This window comes from Balearica regulorum, chromosome 12 (genome assembly GCF_011004875.1).
Source record: "Balearica regulorum gibbericeps isolate bBalReg1 chromosome 12, bBalReg1.pri, whole genome shotgun sequence".
NCBI classification, from domain to species: Eukaryota; Metazoa; Chordata; class Aves; order Gruiformes; family Gruidae; genus Balearica; species Balearica regulorum.
In genome coordinates this window covers 13839083-13858799 of record NC_046195.1, presented here as the reverse complement: position 1 = coordinate 13858799, position 19717 = coordinate 13839083, and the positions used below count along the sequence as shown (strand labels likewise).

Sequence of the window (19717 nt, the reverse complement as noted above, 5' to 3'; positions counted from 1 at the left end):
ATCAAGCCAGAAATGCCTCAATATATACAGGTAGCCCTGTACTCAGAGATGCAGGCAACGTGAAGAACTACTTCTGGGCATCAAGGAGATGTATGACACCCATAAGTAACAGCAGAGAAGCCAAGATTGTCTCTAGACAAAAGTATTGCCTGAAGCGGTGGTTCTTTTAACAGCAGAAAAATAATTGCTTCACACAATAATTGTCAGCACATATTCTTCCCAAGTAATACCTCTGTGTGATCTCACCTCTTGGACACTTGCCTTCACACTGAACAAGAGGGCACGGGGACCACAAAGCAAAAGAGGAACGGTTTGCCCTTTTGTGAAGTTTGGGTTTTCTTTTTTTCTTTTCTTTTTTTTCCCCTCAATAAGTAAATGAATAATAACAACAGAAGCAAAATCATAATCCCTTTCATTCTAGTTTAGACAATTCAAAGAGTTGGCAGAACTATCCTGAGTTGCAAAGCATACGATTTTATGGGTCTTTCTTGCCATCCTATGCCATCACTGATAGCCTCTCTATTTTAAGGTATTCTTTCTCAGTCAGTTTTTCAAAGCCAAAAGAACTCTTCTTCTCCTTGCTACTCCCTTAATCCCCTGGCCCCATTATACCAAAATCTGGGGAAAACACTTTCTTTTCCCTCAACTTTTCTTGACAGGTTGGCAACATTTTAGTCTGTTTAGCTTTTGACAAACATTCTTCCTGTTTCCCACTTTGGAAAGAGGTGTTTATTTGAAGGAATATAACCAGGGATGGTGTTTTATGAAATGGCTGCTCACATGGCTGTAGTATCAACGGTTCCTTCCTTTATTTATGGACTTCCCCCAGTCACAGTTTAACTGGCTAAACAGATTTGGACACAGCTTGACAGGTCTCTGCATTAGTGCTGCTCAGCATTACGTAAATCTCACTCCTCCCAAAACGAGCTGAGCAAACTCATTTCTGCATACTCCAAGCCCCTTCTGGGAGAAGAATAAAGGTCCAGGCTGAGAATGCAAACTCTGACACACAGCCTGATGTGCCGCTTTCACAAACTCGGTCCTCTCTCATCACCACACATCACTTGACAAAAGCTGGATTCTTGACTGAAAATGGAAATATGTTTTCGAGTCCCTTCCCCACCTACCCCATCTATACTGACTCAACTATCTAAATTTAGGTTTGAAAAAGCTTCTCAAAAAGAACTAATGAAAATTATGTGTCTTCCCCCCTCCCCCCCCCCCAATCTATTAATTTGCTCTCTTTTTATTAGGAGGCTGTTTTGAAAATAGCTAGGGCTAAATTCCAAGTATAAAATCCTACACTAGAAGATATGCAAGGAGAGCACGAGACATCTTCCATAAAAAATTTTATAATTAGGAAGGTAAACGTGTCCACTTATGAAAGAGACTAAGCTTGCAGATGAAAGGGCCTTACTAAAATAATTGAAAACGTAAGCAGCATGATGGAGTTTAGAGCAGAGCTTTGGACACACACTCTTTGCAATGATTACAGCCGTGGAACTGTGCCCATCATAACAATAACTGAAGTCAGATGAGGGATGCATGTAGACAGGCCTGCTCGTACAGTCTGGCTCTTGCACACTGCACTAGATATTCATTCTGATCTCAGCAGGAAAGCATGTGTTTGCAGAGCTGGCTTGGGCTGCACAAAGTTAAACTCTTTATTAAATTTTCTAGTTGGCAGTAGTCAGCAACAACTTTCAAGCATGCTAAAAAAGTTTATTTTTGAAATCCAGATTTATACAGTGTAGTGCAGCACATGTTTTCTGAATCAATGCTTCCCCCTCCCTCCTTCCCTGTGGAGATCAGGGCTGCAAGTTTTCCAGAGCTGTTTAAGATTAAGACTCTAGCCCCCCTTTCAGAAATTCCAATTTTTAACTGGCTATGATTCCTGCAGCGTAACCATTTACTACTACTGGCACTGTTCTTAATCTAAGTTCTTGGTTTAGTTCACGATCAAGTGATAATTCTAACTCTAGATGAAGAAGTGCTACTTCAGAAAGGAAAGGTACAAGCAAAGGTCTGAGGCTAAAGCCACTTAAGTGCAAACTGCTACGGTTAATTATATCTAGAAAAACATTAATTGCATCCCAAGTCATTTTACATCAGAAAAATATCTAACTGAATTTCATTATAAGAGGGCATTTGGATAAAGAGATGCTGAAGTTGCAAAGTTTGGCCCACAGGCTTTTGAAAGTGCCATGCTGAGTAAGGGAATTGCCTTCGTGAAAGCAGCAAGGCTGCACTGTACAGGCATTGGCTCTCCCTGACAATTACTGATTATTATGTCATTTTGGTATCAATGCAACAATACTTAAGAGAAGATCTGACTGGTAACATACTACCACAGCTGTTTGCTTTATCAACATTATGCTTGAAAAAGTTGCCATGCCACGCAACAGAAGGCACCGATACCCCCAAACGGTGGCTGAGGAGCAAGCAGCCAGTGCGAGGGGAGGCTCTGATTCTGCTCCTTCGCTCACCGTCCCCGAGGAGCTGCATGGCAAATAAAGCCACGCTGGTTATAGTCCACATGGCCCAAAGGCATGGGAAGTAATTACAGTCTTAACAAGTTCACTCTTTAGTTCAGATTTAAATTAATTTATTTTGTAATATGTTTTAAACCATGTAAATTTGATCTTATTTGGAAATAACTAGAACTTTTACAATCATTTTGCCTACCTTGAAAGCAGCTTTTTTTTTTCAAATACCTGGAAAAAAAATAAAATTAAACTATCATTAAATATCAAATTCACATTTAAAAAAAAATAAATCCAAAAAGTAGTTAGCTGAGTTAACCAGTAAAAGCATAAGCTAGCTCTTATGACATATGAAAACCACAGAATGCATAGCTCTACAAAATACGGTGGTGATGACTGAACTTTTGAAAGCTCATATTTAACTAGCTATTGTCTAACTGTAACACACTATGCATCGATAAAGCCAATTTCTGTCACAAAAGTGATGGTAATACACACACAAGATAACATGAAAATCTTCAGCAACAGTGTACTTTAAAAAACACTGCCATGCAATTTTTAAACAAGCTAAACTAAAAATAAATCTCAGAAAACCTATAAACATAGACAAATTGACCTCTCCACCACCCTCTGCATACATTCTTGCCAAAAGAAAATTACATTAAAAAAAATGAAACAACTTTCAAACCTATTTGCCAAATCCACAAGGGGAATTCAGATCACTATTTCTATCTATGAATGTCCATTTTAGCCACTAAAACAGGAGCTCCAAATATAGAACATTTAATGCCAGTGTCAATTTTTAAAATGAACTCCATAATTTAAAAACTCTCTCACTCCACTGCACAATTATATATTGCAACCAAATCCATTTTCAGCTGAAACCCTGTGCATCACACTGATTCTTTTTTGTAGGTTGGGGCACTGAGACATTCCTACTAAAACAAAAGGAAGGACCTTTGCTGGAATAGAATGAAGCACCTATAGCAAGCAGCAAATTTAGTTTTCACACTATAATTTTGTAAGACAAAAGTGTTGTCTTAAAACACACAGCTTATGTTTGCAGTTCGATCAATCATGAAATGACAAAATACATTGACAAGATTTTCAAGAAATCACTTTTCATAGCTGTGCCCTACGGGGTTACACAACATAGCGCCACAGCGTGAAGAGCTCTAAACTTTACAGCCTTTTAGGCTGAATGCTGTCTGCCAAGCACAACAGCAGCAACACCAATATACCAGAGCACAGAAAGAATTATCCCTGCTGCTTGTACAATGCTAGTGTCTCTCTCTGGAACAGTGAATCTCCTCTGTCTCCCCTTTTTTCCATCACAAGGAGTGTGATTAGATTAGTATTACGTGCAATCATGTACCTGACAACTTAAATCTCACATTCATTGTACTCCGTGCCCCTTGGGGCGAGTTTATGGCTAACCTATGTAAGAGAACGCTCTTCTCTCATGTGGAAATTACTTTACGCGATACGCAGACTTTACCGATGGACTGAGAAACAACTGAAGAGTGAGACCCTTGAGAGGATGCTTTGTTGCCCTCCCAGGTATCATGGAAAGAACAATTTACTGGTTTCTTGGATAGTGCCGATACATTTCCTGCTCAGAATAAAAGAAACCAAGGGCCCAGCCCTTTACGTTCAATCAGGACATCCTTTAGTTTGCATTAAGAAAGAAAAAAGGTCAAGTATAAATGATGAGCCATATTAAATCAGTTGAAATTTGTTTATGGTTACATAATCGGTGCAAGTGGTGGAAATTACCCAGCTGCTGAGAGAGCAATTCAACAATCTTCATTTGAAGAAAAAACTGCAAACTTGGAAATCTCCTCCAAATTATTTCAACTGCACACATTTTAACATACTATGTGAAAAACAAAACAAACAAAAAAAAATATCAGAGAATCATTCCAAAGGAATTCTTCCAAAAAGAGAAAATTAAAAAATAAAGTACAATTAAGTCTCTACTGAATCAAGTATAATTGTAGCAACGAATCATGAGAAAAAAGAATAGATTTTTATATCATAAAAATTGCTTCATTTAAAACAATGTAGCACTTATGTAGCTACAACGGAATGCTACTCCCACTGGATTTCCACTGCATTTCTGCAAACTCACACGTGTACATATACAAAATAGGAAATGTTCTTCGATGGAAAGTATAGCTTTTCAGTTAAAGAAAAGTGGTCGTCCATAAAACTAAAGAGCTTTGACATAAAATGGTTTATAAAGTACAAAAACACACAGCTGAACTTACCATGCTCTGAGGACCATCCATAAATTTCAATTTTTCACACACACGCAAAAAAAAAAAAGGAGAATCAAGTCATTTAGGACATTTTTCATGAAAAGAGAAAGACTTGTGATAAGCACAGGGACTAACATTCAGAATTAGCCTAAATATGCCAAAGTGTCAATGACAGTGTAATCCGTCCCAAAAGATCTCTTTTGCTTATGAGGGAGTATAAGGGGCTCCATCTAATATTTCATTTGTAACAAGAACTGATTTCAGGGTACTCCACTTTGTTAACTTATGAAAAACGTCCCATTATGAGAAAAGTACTACATTAAAATTTAGCCTCCCCTTTTGTGTCTTTATCACTTCCTAAGTATGAATAGAGGATACACAAAATGTATTTGAAGAATGAACGCAATGACGCTGATGAATGAGATGGGATCCCCTGCTACACTAACGATGCTTGGCAGTGTTTTTTATGTGTAACACATTCTTAAAATGGAAGGAGGAGGACCTGGGAAGTTTATACCCCTACAGAGTGATCCTTTCATGGCACAAAGGTACTGCATCACTAGGAGGATACCGGACTCTAGTTGCCAATCCTTGCATGACTAGGTATCCTGGTATTCTCACTGCCACCAAGTTCTTACTTGTCTTGGAGCACAGACACCAACTTGAACAAATCCAGATCCCCTCCCTCTTGCTCCAACCCTCAGAAGAAGTGTCTGCAGAGACACTCAGATGACAAAAAAGCAAAGAAGGCCTACCAAAAGTCTGGTACATTTAGTGTGTTTCCTGATGAAAACAAGGTAAGATTCACATCCTCACCAAAGCCAGTCAGCACCTCAAAATCAGCAGGGATAATTAGCTAGCAAATAACAATGCACTGAATGCACAAGAAGGAAAAGAAGGACAAAATAGAAAAGTCTTTCATAACATGTGACACCATTATCTTAAAATCTTCTTTGCTGTGAGGGAGATGACTATGGATTGAACTTCAAGGAACACCCTGTGATCCACAGCTCATACCATCTTTTGTTGCCTTACATCATACTTGAGAACCAGGAATGTTTTATTTGCAATGTCTTCACTTGAGATGATTTGTCTGCGTGTAAACCCGCAACGCAGCTATTTCCAGGAGCTGCCAGCACTGTCCACAGCTGTTTTCAGACCAAGTAGATTCCCCCATGTATTTTATCTCCTCTTTACAAATAATTTCTCAAAATTCATGGAAAAAAGCACACACCACACAGTATGCAGACAGATTGCAATTAAGCCAGTGGGTGCAGATAAGGGCAACAATCAATTAATGATACAAAGTATCCAGGCACCAGGTTCCATGTTTTCCCCTAAAAGAAGGAAGGGGAGAGGTTAAAAAGAAAATACATATAAACCATTACTCAAATACATGTTATGCCTGCCCATTTATCCTACTATGAGTAACTGTTCAAGGAGATACAAATACCATAATATTTAGGCACATTTTCTTCCTTGGCACAGGTGGCTGCTGGAAACTAATCAAGTAATGAAATATTCCAAGTTCTGCTGCCATTCTGGTGGTTTAATTCTTTCATTTTTCCCTCACCTTTAATATATGTTTTAAAAAAAAATCCAATAATTTTGAACACACATCTGAAAAACAAAGTCTAGAGTTGGCTCATAAGTAAACCACTCCAATTATCCCTCTGAAATAAGTTATTGAATTTCTCTTGTCATCTTTGAAATTAATGAAAATATTTTTCTCTGAAAACAAGCAGCTCCTTACATTCAAGAAAGAGAGGAAGGCAGTTCTTGGAAACTCTGATTTTTGTTGGTTATACATGGGTAGATCCAACAGAAGCCAACGAGACTCCTGAACATGGCAATCTATCTGTTTCTTACAGAGCAACTTTTGGGATGAGGGCAAACAGTGGGAAAGACAGATGACGGAAGTATAACATATCAGCAAAGACAGAGCTGGTCGGAGGCACGTATCATTACTGACACACCAAACTATCAGACTGTGAAACTTGTCACAAATAAATTGATATTTCAGGATCAGAGGTGAGATGACACCATTCTGGAAGCTCACAAATACTTCTGAGTAGGGAAGCATGGGGTTCAGGTCCAGGTACAGAGCCATTGCTTGGAAAACAAACTGTAAAATTCCTTTGAACCATTCCAGTTTCTTCCAATTGCCAAATTCAACTGCAAGTTTTACAAGGAAAGACTTTCCAATGTTGTTGACATCAGAAATCAACTTCTTTAATGCTCAAACAAGGGTGGCGATGAGCAAGCTATAAAACCCGAGAAAGGATTAGATAGGCCAGTCTTGCATGACTAATAACAAAACTTCCTTTAATTCAGTGCCAAAACCAAGAGAATCTGAGGACTGAAGCAGTCAGGAATATCACAAGAAACAACATTTCCAGAAGGAAAATTGACCCCCTACTTCTCATTAAAAACTCACATATACAAAAAGAAGCATTACAGCATTATTTCCTAAAAGAGCACCTAAGACTGCAGACAGTCGTTTGCTTTTAAATGGCTTTATCTCTTTGGTCCTCTGGGACTTCCAGACATATTGATAAATGAAACTGGTCTGACTACTCCGGCATCTTGGCATGTAGTCATTTAAAACAGAGACACTTCCTAACTTGTGCAAAATTGAAACATTTGTTTGAGAATAATTAGTGCCTTAGCCCAACAATGCTTGGCAGACTTTTCTAATTAGTTGAGAAAAATGATTGAGGCAGGCAGGCAAGCAAGCAGACTTTGTCAGGCATTCTGTGAAAATAATTTGGACCACACACTTGGCTGCAGAGCCAGATAACGTATGTCATTCTTTGCTATCTTAACAGGTAGGATTTAAAAAAAAAATACAACAAGAACAAGAAACAACCATCTGGCACATGAAAACTGAATTGAGAGGACATTTCACATTTCCTAGTGCAGCTCTTCCGTGTTCTCTGTGTGAGCCATAACGAACAAGTCATACTGTGTTAGGTCCCAGCAAATTACTTATTTTCTTTTGTATTTTCTATTGTACAGTCAGAACCAGAGCTGGAAATATTCATTGTGAGTCACAGGCTATACAGGTCCCAGAACAATATTTGCAGAGTATTCATGCTGGGATAGCCAACTGTGCTTTCCTTCTCCAGGGATGTTTTAACATGTAGAGCATGTTCAAGGCAAAGTGGAATCAGGACAATATCAAACCACCACATGCTTTTGTAGACTGTACACCTTCCAGACATGTTTCCTTTCTGAGGTCCTTCCAGAAATTAGCCTACTAGTAAATGAAGACAAAACTCAAGGTGCTATGAAACTTAACTATACCAAACCAAGTTTCACATAATTTAATAAATGTAACAATATATCTGTTTGCTATTTCAATGCAGGCATTCATAAATTAGTGCAACTAAACTAGGCACATGATATAGTTAAAAGCTTTTTGACATCCAGGCATATCAAGAACTTGTCATGTCTGTATTTTACATTATTTCAGTTTAGGGAGCAATCTAGAGAACGCAAATTTCAAGTTTTAAACATTGATTCTACATGAATCTATTAAATCAGCTGGTCAAACCATTAGATGTAAATGGATACGTTGCAATTTATAAACTTAAATTTATGAAATAATTACATTTGCCAGCAACATTTATGTTTTTCCCATGTCTGCAGTCTTTAAATGGTAGCCATTTGGCCTATTATGCTTAGATAACCACCTGGAACTCCTTCCTGGGAAAGTTCCCAAGTCTAGACACTAGAAAATCACATATGTTTCCAATTATAAGAAACTATTACTATAAGGCCAACATAAATCTCCTATATCAACAATCAGTTGCCAATTATATCACATTCCACAATAAGCCTTCTTACTATAACTAATTTATGGAATGCTTGGCTTAGGGAGGGAAAAAAAAAAAATCAATAAAATTAAGAGAAAGGGAGAGGTAAAAATAATATCAGACCTTGACATCAGAGTGAACATTTGAACCCAAATATTAGTTTGGTGAGGCAAAAAATCAGCATTGAACTGGATCAACAGAACAATAAGTTGTACAATAAAAAAAAGCTTCATTGTGCAAACAATGTGTTATCCACAGCACTCCTCACACTCACTCCTGCACCACACATACAAGATTCTATGAAAAAGATTTAACAGAGGTATTACTCAGTGTTTTCTTCTCTTGCTATGCTACATATCCACTACACAAGAGGTCAAAACCACAGTAAGGCTTTTTGAACACTGCAACAAAGTCTGGTGGGATATGTTCCATTTTCTGTCAATAGTTTATAAATATTTTTGCCATATGATTGTAAACAGCAACTATCTAAAAATCAGCTGATTTTTAGGAAATTCTAGAAAACAAAGATGATTCAAAATGAGATTAGTGGGAAAGCAGCCTTTACCAAAACCAAACTGCATATAGGAAAAATCACATTTTATGCATACATACAGAGGGAAACACCACACTGAAAAGGACTAGTGAAAACACTTGAAAGTCACCTAAACTAGTAGAGCATTTTTCCTTTACATTTCCCACAGAGTGGATTGATTGTATTCATCTAGTTTCTATAACCAAGCAATATTAGCTTAATGTTTATGGATATCACTGTACTTAACAATTTGCCATAGAGAATTCTATTATACTCATTTAAATGCTTAAGTGGAAACACTATAATTTGCAGTTTTAAATTGTGAATTTGTTCTGAAAATTATCATTTCCCCCAGTTTACAGATGGGAAAAAATATCCAGCAACACAAGGATTAAAATCTTTGTTTCCAGGACTAGTGACTTCTGAAGATTACAGCCTCCCTTCCCAGGCAAATCAACCTTTTCAGGTTATTGATTTTCAAACATGTTGATCTGTTTTGTTAGCAATATCTCATAAAGCAAGCATTAAATGCAAGCCACATAAAACACTGCTGTTTTCCTACCTGTCATTTGATGTTATGTTTTATTCTGACTACTAAAGTCAATCAAGAGTTTTTGTGTAGTCTATCAATTCTGAAAGGAAATTCTCAAGTCCAGCCCAGATATTTTCATGAGAATATTAATTTCAGCACAAGGTCTAGTACAGATTTGGTCTAAACAGAAACAACAGCTTCAAGTCCCTCCTTTGCTAGATTCAGATTCTTTTGGTTGAGACTTGTGCAATGTTTTCCACTGGAATGTTTCCCTTTGCACAAATAACCAATAGTCAGTAACAGAAAAATAAGTCTACATAAACCAGGGAGCTAGTACAGTCACCTTGGATGTGGGAAGCCAAGGCCAACCTACTGACTGAATTGATATTTACAGAGTGGATCATCCTAGCAGAAATGTAGAAGCCAGTCTCAGGCTCAAATTAATTTCTGATATTTAGAAACCTGGAAAGCATGAATACAATTCTTCTCTCAGAGCATTCCTAACGCTGGAGATCTACATGTTTTGGCATATACTGAGCTCAGTAATGTGTGATTTATCATAAATGATAACATTTTAGAATCACCTCCACAGTACAATTACAAAGATATAGATGACAGCGTGTAGACCTGTAACTGAAGGAAAAACATGAGAAAGGTTAAAAACTTGAACAGTCATCTGAAATCTAAATGAGACTATTCCTGTGTGTTCCTCTAGACCCCTGCTGCTGTGGTACCTCAGCATCCACTGTTATCATCACTTGTATAAAAACAAAAGAATAAGGAGAGCAAAAGTTTATAAAGCTGTCTCCTGAAATTACCAGAGAAAAGTTTAATACATGATTGCATTTACTTCAGTTCAACAAATTCCTGGCATTCCTATGACTGTACAACATTCTAGAAAAAAATTTATGCTTGCTCAAAATATTTTTTTTCTAGATACCATGAATTGAAGTCAAAGTTAGTCAGAATTTTAATTCCGACAACAGTTGTACATCAAAAATACTTCTGATAGATGGAAAATGTAGTATTCAGACTGAAGTTTTTCTCCTTCCCACTCATTAGAAATTTGTTCCGTGGAACAAAGGAGTTACCATAATAACACTTTGGCTAGGAGTTACCTGGCACAAGACTTAAAGTCATGGTAACACAAGGAATATTATCTTTCATTATAGGGTTTTCCACAAGTTAATCTATGCAGCAAAGCACACTAGTGAGAGAAAAAGGGAATTTTGGCACAGGAGACTCTAGGTCAGTCTCTATTTCTCCATATTTGAGATTTTTAAATCTTCAGAACATGAAGGTGTCAGCACATACATTTCATTTGAAAGGTGCATCAATAGTAAAATATGGAAAGTAGTTATTCCTTTTTATGCCTCAGAACTGATTTATTTCCCAACGAGTTCTGAACAGCTCAAATGTTGCTGAGACTACCATAATAATGCAGTTAGATACATTGTGCAACCATTAACTTTGGAACAGTGCACATTCAACTTGGTCCTCCATTCTTCCTTTTGAAATGGAGTAGGTTGTCTTCTATGATAGTCTATCTAGTTGCACAAGTCAGTGTCTCATCCAAAGTTCAGAAGAAAAACCCTCAAAAAGTACAGATACAAATGAATTGTTTCAAACAAATTAGAGCTCCCCCCGCCCCCAAAGGACAGTTTAAAAAGCCAAAGCTTCTCAGTACTAAACTAGCTGTAATCACAACAAATGAATTATCAGAATGATAATTTCATGCACAGCATATTAATTCATCTCTTTGCTCATTTCTTAATTACTCACCTTATAGCACCAAGTTATATTACTGTTTACCTTTAAGCAATTCCCGAAAATAACATTGTGTGAGGCAGAGGTACTTTGAAGTGGTTTTATTGACATCTTCAAAGAGTAAAGACTTGGCCCAGTACTGAAAAAGAGGGAAATTCATGTTTAGCCTAAAAAATAAAATAAAAATTTGGATATAGATTAATCATTCAACAGCAGAAAAACACCTGTTTTTATGTTCTTAAGAACTTTATATATGCCTGATAGTTTTGCATTCACGTGCCTCACTTCCGTGAAGAACTTAAAACTTCATATACTTTGAGTCACTCCAATTAACTTGTTTCAGGTTTGGGTTCTAGAGAAAATCCCCTAAACATCTAAACAAACTCCACTTTTCTGACAAGTGGTCTGACTAGGGTACTTCAGAATGATTTTTTTTTTTTTTTTAAATGCTTATATAGTGCTTAATACTAATACAAAATCACTAATGGCTAAACCCCATCGACTTCCAGTTAAATACAGGCTTCCCACCTGTATTTTAAAAGTATACCGATATCTAAAAATACAGATCCGTACCTGGCTGGATTTTCAAAAGTACATAATGGTTGAGGCCCTAGGTTTGATACATTTCAACAGAAGCTAGACGCTTTACTGAGTTAGACCCTTCTGAAAATCCTAGAAGCCTGCCTGCATGTAAGAATTTTAATCCTGATGCTTCCTATCCCCGAGTGTGTGACTTTACATGCCATTAGCCTTTGAGCACCATTACTCAGCATTTAAATTTGTAAGTCTACAGTACAGATGCCTACGTACACTGTATTACTGCTGTACTATCTACATGCAGTTGATTATTTTTAATGTATATGAAGAAATAGGTCACGACATACAAATAAAGCAGCAAAATCTCAAAAGCTTTCACTGACTTGACAAACAGAACTGTCGAAGGCAGTCAGACCCACAATCCTTACATTAGAATTCACAAATAGGCCATGACATGATACACGCTATCAACTGAATAAGGCAATCCACTCAATGGGGTCAAATAGTCTATGGATTAAGGATCTCTAGACAACGTACATTATAATGACAGGCAGAAACAATATGTAACACAGCTATCATTGCAGCAACATTTTCTAACACATGACAGTATCCAACTGGTCAGGACTACAGACCACTTTTTCTTTTTTCCCAGGATGCTGGAGACAAGTTTAATTATAAAGCTGCAATGAAATCAACAAAAAATGAAGATAAATAGAATAGACTATCTAAAAATAATACCGGCATATTAGCTAGGATTTGATATCTCTGTGTATTACACATGGCCTGTACTGCGGTTGGTAATTTAATTGAGATCAGATTGTCTGATACATTGAAGAATTACAAGCAATCCCATAATTTAGTCTTTGAGACACTAGCGTGACAAGGACTATCGTTACAGCTCAAACACAGATCTCAGAATGATGAAAGCTTGTTATCTAAGCATGTTACATCCATACAAATGCCATAAGTTCTCATTTGTGGATGCAAGCAATAGGAACAAAAATCTGAGAATAAGAGGTTGTGGCAACGTGGTCACTGTAATATGTTACTCGAAGAACAGGGAGCCCCTGATTACACAGTGAAATCACACAAAGAAGTAAGATACTTACTGTGAAATGCAGGCTAATTTTTCTTTTCCTGAAGTAGGTTCCATCCCCATTACATCTGTTATTGAACAGTTTTATTTCTTGCTTTGCTCTCAAGAGTAAACCACATAATCTTATTGAAAAAACAATACAATAAAAAAGAGCTAAAAAAAATGGGAAAACAAAGAATGAGAATTGTTTTACCTTCTTGGCCTTCAGAGCAGCAAGGGCAAACAATAAACTTGGCAGCCCATCAAACTTTTTTTTTTTTTAAACTAATATTGAAAGAGAATGGCATAAGTAATGGACAACAGCTACGGCAAGGGATGGAAATACAGTAGCGGAGGAAAATTCTCATACTCACACAGTTTCGTGGTCATTGAAATGGCACAACACTGCCACAAAAAACGTTTCCAGATAGTTCTGAGTGACAACAGTAATATTTTATCCTCTGCTTCAGGCCACAGATACGAAAAACTGGAGGTACTCGAAACCTCCTCTCAAGGGTTTAGGGCATGGAGGGCCACGTAAAGTTGAGAGATCAGGTAGGGATAAAACTCTATAGCCACATACTTCTTTTAAGTTTTCCATAAACATCCAGATCCTTCAAGCTACACGCAACCACCTCAAGTTTGAGGTCATAGGGTCACTCAGTTTATCCCACTATCTTCCCTCTTCTTGCTGCCCGTATCTCCCCTATCTTATAAGCATCCTTGGACTACACCGAGGTTCCCATATAATTTGTCTCCTCTTTCCTCTGTATTCATCCGTAAGGAGCTGTGATGATCCCAAAATAAAAGCCACCTCAATACCCCATGAGAATACACAATAGAAAAGGTAGTAGGTATGATTTTTTGTGCAGTTTGTCAGGTGAGGAGGTAAAGGTGGTAGGAAAGGGGAAAGGAGAAACACAGGAAAAGATGTTGGGGCTGAACAGCATTGATCTTGGAAACAAAACTCGTCCTCTCATTTAGGGGGTTAGTTTCTAGAGATGCAGTGACCAAAGAAAGACACAAACCTACAGCAAAGGAGCAAGAAGTCATCATTGTGTAAATCCAGTAGACCTCTCCTCCTTCCCTCTATCAGTCAGTTATCAGTTAATAGCAACTCCAACCTGACACCTGAAGGCAAGTAAGATTTGAATGTTATTCTTCAGAACTGACTTATATTCAAGACACAGAGTTATGTATTTTGTGCTAGCTATATTATGTGACCCCAAATATGCTACCAAAACCAGCACAAAATCTAAAAGCAGACTGTCACATTATTAAACGTCAGTCATGTCTTTGATTCAACAATAGCATAAATAGTAGTAACCTCATTCGATATGTTAATCATCACCTATCATAACTTAGAACAGAATTTTTTACTTTGCTTTTTCATAAAAAGAATAAAAGCATTTGCTCAGTATAGTATTCTGCAAACAGTGGTCCTCACCATCTACAAGCGTAAAGCATACTTTAACAACCTACTGTGGAAATTTGTTTTCATGATTATTAAGTTAAGCGGCAAAATGCATAGAAACCAGAAAGCTATTTAAGAGATTAAAAGCTAGAATCAAGATAAGACCACACAGTTTTGATAAAGGATAATAATAAAAACAATTCTACCAGAAAAAAATTACAATTTTACAATGTTTCTACAAGAAAAATGCAGAGAAGGAGATAAATGCATTGTAGAAATCTTTGCAGACTTGAACTACTTTTGCTCTCATTGTATTTTTACATGATGCCTTAAAAAGGAGGCATTGATGTGATTTTTATATCTACCTTTTATTGGGAGGCTGGGGGAAGGTGGTTGTTTTGATTTTCTGAACCCACAGAAATGCAATATTTAGTAACAGCATGTGACAATTGCCTTGGCAGTATTTCCAGAAACTGCCAACATGCCACCCATTGTGTCATACAACACGCACAGCCCTCTGTCCTCAAGTGGGGAAAAAGGACCTTAGAGAGAGAGAACTGTAAGGATTGATCCTGTGCCCAGTGGAGGCAGCGAGGATTTTGCCACTGAATTACATGTAACAGAACCATTAGTTGGGTTACCTGCAAGAGAGAGGATAAGAGCTGTTAAAGGTGGGATGAAAGAAGAAAACCACAGCACTGATGCAACAGTAACTGTAATTCAATCAGATAATTTGTGACCTAAATGAGAAACAGAGGTAAGGACATAAATTTTTGAAGTGCTGTATGAAACATGAGATGTGCCCCTTATTAAAGATTGTGGAATTTGTGTCTCTAATTTGGCCTGAAGTGTACAAAATGTCCTACCCTTGAAAAACGTACTTGCAGAAATATTTAAGTTCTCAGCACAGGAAGAAAAAGAGGAGTACCGATTTTGTGGCCTGGGGTGAAATGAGCCATTCATCAATAAACACAGCAGCAGCAGGAAAAGGGATAAAGTTAGCCAGAACAGGACTTAACTGGCAAGTAAAAAGATAGAAAAAAGGCAGAAAAGTTGATGGTAAGGATACAGAGTTAACCCAAGACAATGTGAATGATGAATAGGAGGAGGCACAGACCATAAAAAAGGAAAGTGCCATTCAACAGCAGTGACACACTAACACACATTTCCAGGATGGAGGGACTCAGGGATCAGACAAGGCTCCAGAAGCAGCTGCAAGTGTATGTTACTGACAAAACAGACAGACTTTATAGACATGACAAATAGATATTATGCCCTGATATCAACAGGGATGGACAGATGACTGATTCCTAAAAGAGGTCAAAATCTTCCAGGAGAAGAAACTGAAATGCTGTGGGAACTTTGACTCATAGTTGCAGAAACTGTTTTATTCTAAGAAATGATACGACATCCTAAATTCTCAACAAGCAATTACCTTCCAAATTTGTCAGAAATTAAACTGGAGAAACAAACAGATATTAACATTCCTGGTTAGACATGGACACACATAGAATGAGAGTAGTAGTGAAATATGGAGAAGGTCCTTTTTCCTAGAGCCATAACCCAACTGAAGACAGACACATCACACTTAACTTCAGAGATCAGCTTTAACCCAGCAAGGAAAACAAACTCCTACTTTTTGGAAGAAAGTAAAATTCTGATGAATAAAGTTCAACTCTTCTAGTTTTCCATGACTTGCAAGAAAACCTCAACACCTAGGCTACTAAAACTCTCACCCCTGAGGCACTCCTGCAGCTCTTCTGCAATGCTCATCAAGCCAGCAGAAGACTTAATAGAAGAAAGTAAGAAATGCCCCATCCAACAGAAAATAGTAGGAGCTGAGGACAGACAGCCCCCAATCACTAACAGGGCGGCGGGAGAGAGAAGGAACTTTGAACCACTCCCAGTTGGTGAAACTAGCACCCAGAGACCACCATCACCCCAGGCTTGGATTCAGTGCTGATTTCAAGAAGTGGCATGTAGCTTTTCGAGTGGCTAAGACACATCCATTATCTTCCATGCAAAATAAACAGGCAGGCAGTCCCTTTTAACTGGCACAGCTAGAGTTTAGCAGTGGGTGATCAGGCTACACGCTTAGAAAAGGGGAAAGGAGAAAACTAAAAGCAACAACAAACCACCCAGAACAAACCGTGCTCGTGTATTAACTGTAAGAAAAAACTGAACCCCAGAGATGCACGGATCGTCACCTGCCTTCCTTAAAAGGCAGTCATGCAGCTGGAAGAAAAGTAGCTCTCTGAACAGGAAAAGTACCAAAATGGGTACCACTTGGTTTAAAAAAACAAAGCAAAACAAAAAAAAATCCACAGCATGCACTAGGGAACTAATATGTCTGATCTTTGTTTACAAGCGAGGTCAGACAGAGTTTAATAAAAGATGAGATCACAAACCTGCTGGAGAAATGGCCTGATATGATTAGCTTCAAATGGTTTAAGAAAGCAAATGTTCTCACAAACATCATGAGATTATTTTTTTATTTCTTTTATCTTTTTTATTTTATTTCTTTTTATCTAGACAATTGTCTGAACAGGCAAAAGTAAGGCCATGAGCATAACGCTTGGTTTCAGAAGGTATATGAATTTACTGTAAAGATAATAACACTTGGAAGACAAGATGGATGCCATCTTTGATTAGAGTTGGTGGAACGAAAGCAAGCTGTTTCCAACTTCTAAATGTACTAGACAGTTCAAAGAAAAATTAAATGCATGTTCAGTAAGAAAGTACTAAAGAACTATATCAGAGAGCTCAGAGAATAAAATTCTCCTGTTGCTGAGGAAGTTTGAGGTGAGGCCTCATACCCAAATAGAGCTATTCTCTCCTGGGTACCAGCCTCCCTGTTCCCCCAGGTGTCAGCTGGAACTGTTGCCCCACTTTCTGACAGCAAAGACTGAGCTTGAGCCACTGACACGAAAAAGTCCCCCCAAAACTCCTCTAGTCACTGACCCCCCAAGGTGACTTTCTGAAAACGAAGGGCAACCCATACATTTATATGAAAAGCAGAAGGATGTGGACACTATAGGGAACTATAGTGGACACTATAAGGAACACTGAAAAGGAAGAAGGGGAAATTGTGGGGGGGAAAGATAGATTTTGTCAGGTTTAACTTTGATATCAAAATACAGACTTACATTTTAATCACCGATGAGATGTACAAATTTGAGAAAACTTGCAAGTGAATGTGTTTTTTTTTTTTTACAGCATACTGTATCTTCCAATGCCCTTTTCAATTATTTTCATTGTAGTGCAGAAAATTCCGTAGGCTCTAATGGAGGACAGGTTCACCTCTCAGGTTACTGTAAATGGGGAAAGAAACCACCAAAACCTCACCCTGTTTCAAACACCGTATAATCTAAGGGAGACTACGGACAGCCAAACAACAGGAGCACAAACAGATGCACCAAGCGGAATAACTTCCCCAGAGTAATGCAGCAGGTTGCACCCCTCCCCTTCCAGGGATAAAACCTAAGAAGTCCTAACTTCCAACTCAGGAAACTGCAACTTCCACTAGCTCAAACAGACATTGTTGACACATTCTGCATAATTCATCGTCAGATTAGAAAATTTCTGGGAGGAGATGTGTGTATCATCTGTCTGTGAGATCCCTCAGAGACTTGGGTGCTGACTGGAGGATATCCCTGCACAGAGCACTCAGTATTGGCACAAACACTAGCAGACTAAATGGGGTGGAAAAGCAAATGACACAAAGCAAAAAGGACCCCACTTGAATGTGCTTTGTCTGGTTAAGGCAAAATGTGAATGTATGCAGTTCTGAGACAGGAGTGCAAACATCTGTTAGACACAACGGGCTTGACTCACTGACGGGAGGCAGCATCTTTAAACTGTTCCAACAGTGCAAAACAGCTTTCAGACAAGCTTCAACTATTCTAGGAGAATTTCTCAAGGGTGGAGAAGCCATTGTATCATGTGTCACAGTATTAGATCAGCAGTTAGCTAAGTCCTTGTCTGGCTATCGGTACAGGAGAATATGGCAAAAGCCAACACTTAGTACTTGAACAATATCTCAAACAGCTAGAAAGACATTAGAAGAGCATTTTAATCAGCTCTATTTTTATACCAGCATGAGGCTTGGCCCATAATTAGCTAAGCATAAAATGGTTTACAGCAATTTTTTCTTTCTAAACGTGTATGTGCTTAGGAGTCTGGACTAGAGATAAAATAGATATTAAAGTACAGTGCAGGCATGTTCTTTAGACAGGGTGCACCTATTATCCACAGGATTTTGTGAACATTTCAAAGCTCAGGATGGGCCCTGTAACAATTCTCAACATTTAGTTATGTTTGAGATTCTTAACATCACTGAGGTCTTGGTCACTGGGATTTTCACAAAGCAGCTGCAAAATTTTGTCTGGCTGCCCTCCAGCTACTGAGACTCTGAGGACTGTGTCTGGCAGGACAGAAGATGCAATGTGTCTTCACAAAAATGTGCTGTAATTATGAGAAATCGCTCACAAGTTAGCAACAGAAGAGAAACAGGGGAGACATGCAGGACAACAGTGAGTTTCAGGACCATGTGAAGACGTTCATCAGCATAAGGAATGGGCTTCAGAGTCAGCACAGACAGTCAGATTATAGCAGGAAAAGACTAATTTCAGCTGCTATAATTAACTTAGTAACAGCTCTCAGATTATAATCATAGATGGGTGAACAGCTTTTGATATCAGCCATTACACACATCTCTCCAGATGAAGAGTTTCTCATCTCATGTGTTCCTGGTTTAGGAATACATGCCAATAAATAGTGGCAAACATTTGCATAATCCATCTTGCTTTAAGCACACCTGAAAAGCCAATGAAGCTAAAATTAAAAACAAAGAATACAGAAACAGCCATTCTTACTTTAAATTTTACCTGCCAAATCTGCATCTTAAGCTAATGTGTCCGCCGACATCTGTTTAATCTTTGGCATTAAAAACGCATCTGCAATTTTAATTACTAACATTTGAAAAATCAGTGGCGGAGAACCAGACACTTTAATTTACCCATGAATGCAAGTAATGGGCAACAACATGAAGCAATTTGTTTCAAGCTTAATCCTAGGGGAAACACTTATATGAAAAAGAACAAAACCCATAAATCTTAAATTACTGATATTTACTAGTGAGGCAATACAATTTAAAAATGGTTGAAAAACAGACTGAAAAATATCTTGACTATTATGAGGAATTCAAAACATTTTTTCGAAGATTCACAAGCTCAATTATAACTTGCAATAAAAAAATGTTGGCTGAACAAGTACACTAGTAAAACATATAAAAGATAA

General features: G+C 37.9%; 1 long non-coding RNA gene across 4 annotated transcripts in view; it reads right to left on the bottom strand.

Annotated features, from left to right (window-relative positions):
- Positions 1-5530: 5530 nt before the first annotated feature.
- LOC142603440 (uncharacterized) overlaps positions 5531-19717 on the bottom strand; it is a 243949-nt gene continuing 229762 nt past the window's right edge. For 3 of the 4 annotated variants that reach the window (XR_012837369.1, XR_012837370.1, XR_012837371.1), the window contains exon 6: positions 10379-11560. This is a non-coding gene — a long non-coding RNA (uncharacterized LOC142603440). Of the gene's footprint in view, positions 6082-10378; positions 11561-19717 lie in introns of those variants that run through there. The other variant, XR_012837372.1, reaches the window with a different exon arrangement.